The following is a 9,275-nucleotide window of genomic DNA, read 5'->3' as shown; positions in this document are numbered from 1 at the left end:
TCCATCAAAGTCAGTATTGTCTTCTCAGACTGGCAGCGGCTCTCCAGAGTCTCAAGCTGAGGTTTTTCACACCTATTTGCCTGGACCCTTTTTTGGAGATGCCAGGGATTGAACCTGGGACCTTCTGCTTCCCAAGAAGATGCTCTACCACTGAGCCACCATCCCCCCCATGCTGGACTAAATCTATTTGAGACATAATAAGAACCTCTGCTTTCCCCTCTGCCTCCTTCCTCTTCCTGGTTAGCTTGAAGGGGAAAGAACGGGGTCTTGTGATAGCACAGACAGACCAGACCGCAGTTGATTTGCTGGCCATCAAGTGGCTGATTTTTTTTTTTTGAGAGCTTGGAAGAACAGAATTTTGGAGCTCCATGCCTGCAAGTGAAATTAGTTTCACGATCCTTATTAGCCTGTGATTGAGCTGCGCTTGCATACAGGCACATACTGGGTTGTGATTCAGACAACAGCATATCCCTTTCAGTTGGTTCAGAGAGTTTAGAGGAGCTGCCTTTGAGGCACAGAAAAGCCCACACTTCACCCCCTGACATCACCATTGTTTTTTGCAGGGCTTTTTTCCCCTCTTTGAATCAGAGTCTCAGAGCGGCTCACAATCTCCTTTATCTTCTTCCCCCACAACAGACACCCTGTGAGGTAAGTGGGTCTGAGAGAGCTCTCACAGCAGCTGCCCTTTCAAGGACCACTCTGCGAGAGCTATGGCCAACCCAAGGCCATTCCAGCAGGTGTAAGTGGAGGAGTGGGGAATCAAAGCTGGTTCTCCCAGATAAGAGTCCGCACGCTTAACCACTACATCAAACTGGCTATGGTAACCATGCAACATCTTCACGTTAGGGATGTCACACCGGGTCGCGGCTGTTGGGGGCGGGGCTTCTTCTGAACAGAACATGAGCCAATGAAGTCAGGGGATCCTCACCCCCACCTGCGGGCTGGGCACCCTAGTCCCTGGTTTAATTTGCCAAACAAGCAAATGTTGGCTCTTTCTTAAAAACAGATGTACACAGGTACATGTAGGATATATGTGTGTTCACTGTCAAGTGTGAACAGGCCCACTAAGCCAGGCCACTGGTCTATCAAAGTCAGCACCATCTGCTCGGACTGGCTGTGTCTCTCCAGGGTCTTAGGCCTTTCACATTTCCTACTTTCTGATTATTTTAACTGGCGATCCTGCGGATTGAACCTAAGACTTTCCGCATGGCAAGCAGATGCTCTACCGCTGAGCTATGGCCTCTTTCCTGTTCACTGAATTATATGAAAATAGCTCATCTACAGCCAGCCTGAAGCAAGGGGGGGGGGCGGGGAAATGGTCATGCCAGTGGAAAACTGGCCAGCTGGCAACCCTATTGCTGGTGCAGGAGACCTCTAGTGTTGGCAGAAAACTTGACTGCTAGCCCATACTGAGCCATTTGGATTTCAGTTCCTTCTCTCGTTAATGGGGATACTAAGAAATTTAGTGTTGTCATAGCTCATTAACCAACATCCTCCCTTGCGATTAGGGAAGAGGAAAAAGAGGGTTTCACACTTGCCATAGTCAGGGTCGGATTAACAATTAGGCCAAGTAGGCACTGGCCTATCGTCCCCCACTCCTTTAGGGGCCCTGGGCCAGCTCCCCCCCTCCCCAGTTTTTCCCATTTGTAGCGTTCTTAGCCTGCAGGCGAAGCCAGTAACTGAGCCGCTCTTTGCCTGACTTGGCTGGTGCGTTGTGGCTAAGTTTGCCTCTCTCTGCCTCTACCCCACGGCTTTGACAAAGGGGCTTTTGAGAAGGTGCCTGCAGGCTGCAGGGTGGGCACTTTGACTCTGAGATAATTTGTGAGGCTCCCTCCCCCCCTGATATTTTGACTGCCTTGGGATCTCCACAGGGTTTAATGGCCATGGTCAGAGCCCAACAAATCCTCTGTCTTAAACACAGGGCTTTTTTGGTAGAATAAGCCCAGCAGGAACTCATTTGCGTGTTAGGCCACACCCCTGACATCACCATTGTTTCACACAGGGCTTTTTGTAGAAAAAGTCTAGCAGGAACTCATTTGCATATTAGGCTACACCCCATGACACCAAGCCAGCCGGAATGGCGTTCCTGTGCATTCCTGCTCAAAAAAAGCCCTGCTTACACATCATATGGTTTTGGCTTGTGAACTGGGTAATGTACCAGTATGGGGGGCTGATAACATGGTGGGGAGGGAGGGGCAGAATCTAGCAGCATGTTTTTGGCATAAGTGCTCCAGCAATAGAGGGCAAGCTTACCTAGAGCACGTCCATTGATTTTTCCTGTTGGGTAATGTCAGGCCTCGGATTCAGTGGGAGCTCACAGGAGCACAGCTCCTGATCCTTTCTGAGAGTTCCACCTCTTCCTTCTGAGAGTTCCACCTCCTTGTCCATTGAATAGTAGGCGCAGCTGCATAACAATCCATGGATGAGCTCCACCACCTTTTTTTCTACAAAACGACCCCTGGGTAATGTAAAGAATAAGCCGCCATTAAGCCTTGATGTTATTTGGGCTTATCCAGGGCTTTTTTCATAACAGGAACTCCTTTGCAAATTAGGCCACAACCTAGGCTTCCCAACCTCCCCGTCCTGGCGGGGGACCCCTGAAATTGCATCCTCCTCTCCCGCTCTCAAAATATCTGGGGGCGGGGGGAGAGAGAACATACCTTTAGGCATCATGTTGTAGAGCTTCTGATCCGTTTTAAAATGTGTCCCTTTAAGGCTGCACAGGAAACAGGAAGGGCTTCATGGGAAAGTAACAGTTTTCATGGAGAATGGCCCCTCCCTTTCTTTTCCTGTGCAGCCTTGCTTTCGTTTTCTCAGCAAGCACATTCTGCTGGAAGAAGACCAAATACGGTAAGTGTTTGTGTGTGTGTGTGAGAGAGGGAGGGAGGGGGCAGGGAGGGGGGATTCCCTGGTATGGAGGCCCTCCCCCCTTTGAAAGTGTGTGGGGGGAGGGAAATGTCTACTAGGCACTCTATTATTCCCTATGGAGAATGATTCCCATAGGGAATAATAGGGAATTGATCCGTGGGTATTGGGGGCTCTTTGGGGGCTATTTTTTGAGGTAGAGGCACCAGATTTTTAGTATAGCATCTAGTGCCTCTCCCCAAAATATCCGCCAAGTTTCAAAACGATTGGACCAGAGGGTCCAATTCTATGAGCCCCAAAAGATGGTGTGCCTATCCTTCATTATTTCCTATGAAGGAAGGCATTTAAAAAGGCCTGCTGTCCCTTTAAATGTGATGGCCAGAACTCCCTTGGAGTTCAATTATGCTTGTCACATCCTTGTTCCTGGCTCCGCCCCCAAAGTCCCCAGATTTTTCTTTAATTGGACTTGGCAACCCTACCACAACCCCTGATGTAGCCAATCCTCCTGGAGCTTACAGTAGGCCCTGTTAGAAGAGCCCTGTAAGCTCTTAAAGGATTGGCTACATAAGAGGGGTGTGGCCTAATATGCAAAGGAGTTCCTGATACAAAAAAAGCCCGGGGTTTATCCCTTTTCTTAGCCTGTAAGTTCTTGCAGGCCTCCAGCCCAGCCTCCTAGAGGAAACATGCTTGTTTTGAGTGTGTTCACCTGCGGGTTTTTTGTGTTATGGTAATGATACTTAGGAGTTTCTTAAATTTGTTTCAATCTGCTGGTACCAATTGCTAAGCATGTCCTGATTGGCTAGGGTTGCCAATCCCCAGGTGAGGCAGGAAAAAGGTAAGAACCTCAGTGAACAACCAAGCCACTAAATTGGCACTAAATTGTTCAGGGTGGTGAGAACCAGAGAGGATTGTGAGGAACTCCAAAGGGATCTGTTGAGGCTGGGTGAGTGGGCGTCAACGTGGCAGATGCGGTTCAATGTGGCCAAGTGCAAAGTAATGCACATTGGGGCCAAGAATCCCAGCTACAAATACAAGTTGATGGGGTGTGAACTGGCAGAGACTGACCAAGAGAGAGATCTTGGGGTCGTGGTAGATAACTCACTGAAAATGTCAAGACAGTGTGCGTCTGCAATAAAAAAGGCCAACGCCATGCTGGGAATTATTAGAAAGGGAATTGAAAACAAATCAGCCAGTATCATAATGCCCCTGTATAAATCGATGGTGCGGTCTCATTTGGAGTACTGTGTGCAGTTCTGGTCGCCGCACCTCAAAAAGGATATTATAGCATTGGAGAAAGTCCAGAGAAGGGCAACTAGAATGATTAAAGGGCTGGAGCACTTTCCCTATGAAGAAAGGTTGAAACGCTTGGGACTCTTTAGCTTGGAGAAACGTCGACTGCGGGGTGACATGATAGAGGTTTACAAGATAATGCATGGGATGGAGAAAGTAGAGAAAGAAGTACTTTCCCCTTTCTCACAATACAAGAACTCATGGGCATTCGATGAAATTGCTGAGCAGAAAGGTTAAAACGGATAAAAGGAAGTACTTCTTCACCCAAAGGGTGATTAACATGTGGAATTCACTGCCACAGGAGGTGGTGGCGGCCACAAGTATAGCCACCTTCAAGAGGGGTTCAGATAAAAATATGGAGCACAGGTCCATTAGTGGCTATTAGCCACAGTGTATGTGTGTATATAAAATTTTTTGCCACTGTGTGACACAGAGTGTTGGACTTGATGGGCCGTTGGCCTGATCCAACGTGGCTTCTCTTATGTTCTTATGTTCTTAAGCCTCGAAACAGCAAAAACTTAGAAAGAGAATAAATATTTTATGAGCAAAAACCATAAGACCACATGAAGTGAATTTAATCACAACTTATGAAAGCCACAATTTCAAAAAGGTGAAAAAACGTCCATAAATACGATGCAGAAGTCCGGGTTCTCGTAAAGGTGTAATTTTCAACAGAGCCAAAAGCTCCAAATCTTCTTCACAATCACTTTAGTGAAAAAAGTCCTGTGGAGCGAGGCACAAATGCAACGCGACAGGGTTGTACCAAATTCCCTGTTCCACAAAAAGAGCTTCAACAAGCTTCATAATACCAGTATACATTTTTTCTAAAGAGCAAAGCTTACAGGACCTTTGCCAGATCCTGGACTTTGCCAGATCCTGGACTTCTGCACTGCATTTATGGAACTGTATTTATTTTTGAAATTGTGGTGTGGGTGTGGCTTTCATAAGTTGTGATTAATTTCACTTCATGTTGTCTTATGTTTTTTGCTCCTAAAATATTTATTCTCTTTCTAAGTTTTTGCTGCTCAAATTCATGTTAGTTCCATCAGGAACATTGTCCAGCCATCTCCTCTTTTGCAGTCGCCTTCTTCTTTTGCCTTCTGTCTTTCCCAGCATCAGGGTCTTCTCCAGGGACTGCTCCCTTCTCATTGGGTGGCCAAAGTCTTTGAGCTTCAGCTTCAGCATCTGACCTTCCAGGGAACACACTCGGGGTTGATTTCCCTTAGGACTGACTGACTGGATCTTCTTGCAGTCCAAGGGACTCTCAAGAGTCTTCTCCAGAACCACAGCTCGAAAGCATCTATTCTTCTACACTCGGCCTTCTTTATGGCAACCTAGGCAAGGCTAACTTCTGGCACCCCTCCTTGTACTGTGGGCACCCAATTTGGTGCTCCTAGAAGGCCTGCGCCCTAGTTTGCTTAATGGCACTGGTGCTGCTGGTCTGGGTGGGTTCAGCGCCTGGGAGCGAGGTGTTTCTAGGACCGTACAGGTAATAAGACATGGTGTTTTAAGCTACCACCGGCTTGCCAAATTTAATTTGACTAAATCAGCCTAACTTGACTGTCGATCGGTGCCAATTGCACCAAAGGTTGGGAAGAAAAAAAAGCTAATGAGGGGATTTGAGGGGCAATTTTGTTAGGGACAAAGAGAACTGGCTGATCATTGTGTAGGTGAGGGGTGGCCAAACTTGCTTAATGTAAGAGTCACACAGACTAAATGTCAGATGTTTGAGAGCCATAAGGAAGGAGTGAGGGAGGGAAGGAGAGATGGAAAGAAAGCAGCTTTAACTTTAAATGTATTCTCCAAGCTGGCTTGGAGAAGTGATTTAAAGAGAGAAATGCCTTCTCCAAGCTGGCTGAGGAGGTGGTGAGGGCTTTGAGAGCCACACGCTATGTGTCAAAGAGCCACATGTGGCTTCTGAGCCACAGCTTGGCCACCTCCGGTAAAAGTCAAAAGCTGCAATCCTGAACTCATTTTCTGGACAGTCTCCTATTGCATTCAGCACTAGTATTATGTCCAAGCAAATGTGCACAGGATTGTGTTGCAAGTGTAGTAATGGACGTGAATAATGAACTTACTGTATTGGGTACTCAGAATCCAGATCCAAAGGTTCCGATACTGATACAGAACTCCATATGAAATAGTGCCCTGTTTTCAACAATTACCACCACCACCACCCCCAATGTGCACAGTATCCTTGTTTATCTTTGTAGATTTATGCTAGCAGTGTATGTGTGCACATAAGAACATAAGAGAAGCCATGTTGTATCAGGCCAATGGCCCATCCAGTCCAACACTCTGTGTCACACAGTGGCCAAAAAAATTATATATATACACATACATACACACACACACACACATATATATACACACATACACACACACACACACACACACACACACACACATATATATATATATATATATATATATATATATATATATATATATATATATATATATATATATATATATATATATATATATATATATATATACACACACACACTGTAGCTAATAGCCACTGATGGACCTCTACTCCATATTTTTATCTAAACCCCTCTTGAAGCTGGCTATGCTTGTAGCCACCACCACCTCCTGTGGCAGTGAATTCCACATGTTAATCACCCTTTGGGTGAAGAAGTACTTCCTTTTATCTGTTTTAACCCGACTGTTCAGCAATTTCATCGAATGCCCACGAGTTCTTGTATTGTGAGAAAGGGAGAAAAGTACTTCTTTCTCTACCTTCTCCATCCCATGCATCATCTTCTAAACCTCTATCATGTCACCCTGCAGTCGACGTTTCTCCAAGCTAAAGAGCTCCAAGCGTTTTAACCTTTCTTCATAGAGAAACCTTTAATCATTCTAGTTGCCCTTTTCTGGACTTTTTCCAGTGCTATAATATCCTTTTTGAGGTGCAGTGACCAGAATTGTACATAGTATTCCAAATGAGAACACTTTGCCCAAGTCCATGTTTGACAAATTCCACGGGTGCCAACTGGATCAAACAATCCAAGAAATACTTGCCTGTACACAATAAGCATACTTTTCTTCATTCAACAGCCCTGGGAATGAAGAATAAAATTGGGTTCATTTAAATTACTCTTGATTAACATGTGGGTTAAGAGGGACTCCGGCTGAGCAGGTATCCCAAGCCAAATGAATGGTTTCTCCAAACATGAAAGTCTCATTTGACACACACTGAGAAGTTCTGTTGGCTTTGGTCATTCAGCTTTGTAGATACCAGGGGTGGGGGGAGGGAAGCATTAATGTAGGTGCACAACTCAAATGCAAACAGGCTTGTTGACTGTTTCTCCAATTATGACTACTATGGAAAATGACACATTTTCCCTGCTAATCAGCACCATTCTTTGATTAACTATAATGACTGTTATATCAAACTTGCGCTTTGAGCGGAAAATACCGTTTTAAGGAATGGAATGATTTAACACTGAAGCAGTTTGTAATGTACGCTTGGAAACAAAACTGATTGAATTCTCTCTCTCTCTCTAAATGCAGACAACTAAGTATATCTTGATTTTTTCAGAGAATGAAATATTCGAGCAACTCAAATAGCTAGCGAGGAAACGGGAAAAGTAAGTTTGGGTTATAAAACCAGCATGATGCGCCTTAATGCTTAAGAAATGTTGCACTTAATCCAACGTAAGAAAGATGAGATTTTGCTTTTAATGTTTTTTTTTGGGAGGGGGACAGGGGACGGGTTCGTTTTTTCATGCCGTTACAAAATAACTTACTCATTGGGTGAAATGAAAACAGAGGCATGCACAAACTGTTTTCATTTTTTTCTGTTATTTATTTAAGCCTTGGAAAAAAATATAGGTTTGGATGCCATAGATTTGCTTGGCTGTTGGCGATCCTTAATTGACTGACTGATGGATGGAGGAATTTAATTCATTTACACCCTGTCTTTTTCTCCAATGGGGGCCCAAGGCAGCTTACATCATTCGCCTCTCCCCACAACAACCTTGTGAGATAGGTTAGACCAGGGGTGACCAAACTTGCTTAACGTAAGAGCCACACAGAATAAACGTCAGAAGTCTGAGAGCCGCAAAACATGGAAGGAAGGAAGGAAGGAAGGAAGGAAGGAAGGAAGGAAGGAAGGAAGGAAGGAAAAGAGATGGGAGAGGTGGAAAGAAAGCAACTTGAAATGCATTCTCCAAGCTGCCAGCTGGCTTGGCTTGCACAAATGATTTGAAGAGAGGAATGCATTTTCCAAGCCAGCTCATGGAACAGCTGAGGCTCCGAGAGCCACACAATGTGTGTGAAAGAGCCACATGTGGCTCCCAAGCCACAGTTTGGCCACCTCAGCGTTAGGCTAAGAGCGTGTGACCGGCCGAAGATTCCCCAGTGAGCTTCCATGGCAGAGTGGGGATTTAAACCTGAATCTTCCAGATACTAGACTGAAACTTAAACTACTGCACCACACTACCTCTCTTAACCACTCTCTTACACCAGAGTTAAGGATCTTCCATTAGGAGAAAAGCATTTCTGCTCACAGAACAGATTGGCATGATCCAAATTATGAGCTGCCTGGCCTAGCAAATCAATAGTAGCATTTATCCATCACCGGCAGTGTTGAAAGCACTTCACACGATTATCATTAACAGTAGGTTAAAAGGTAAAGGTAGTCCCCTGTGCAAGGACCAGTCATTTCTGACTCTGGGTGACGTTGCATCACGGTGTTTTCATGGCAGACTTTTTACAGGGTGGTTTGCCATTGCCTTCCCCAGTCATCTACACTTCCCCAGCAAGCTGGGTACTTATTTTACCGACCTCGGAAGGATGGAAGGCTGAGTCAACCTTGAGCTGTCTACCTGAACCCAGCTTCTGCCGAGATTGAACTCAGATCATGAGCAGAGAGCTTCGACTGCAGTACTGCAGCTTTACCACTCTGGGCCACGGGGCTCCTCTAACAGTAGGTAGGTCAGCATTATTACTCCCACATTGCAGTTTGGGCCGAATGACTTGCCCAAGTGTGTGGCACAATCAAAATTTGAACCTGGCACCTCCTGGATCACAGCTTGTGCACTTTGCCAAAAGAACACTTCTGGCCTTGCTAGTACATGCTAAGAGAGGGGTCAGCAGAACCTAAGAAACCT

The sequence above is a fragment of the Heteronotia binoei genome, chromosome 14 (assembly GCF_032191835.1).
Source record: "Heteronotia binoei isolate CCM8104 ecotype False Entrance Well chromosome 14, APGP_CSIRO_Hbin_v1, whole genome shotgun sequence".
Lineage (NCBI taxonomy): Eukaryota > Metazoa > Chordata > Lepidosauria > Squamata > Gekkonidae > Heteronotia > Heteronotia binoei.
The sequence above is the reverse complement of the archived record's forward strand: the minus strand, read 5'-3'. Positions refer to the sequence as shown.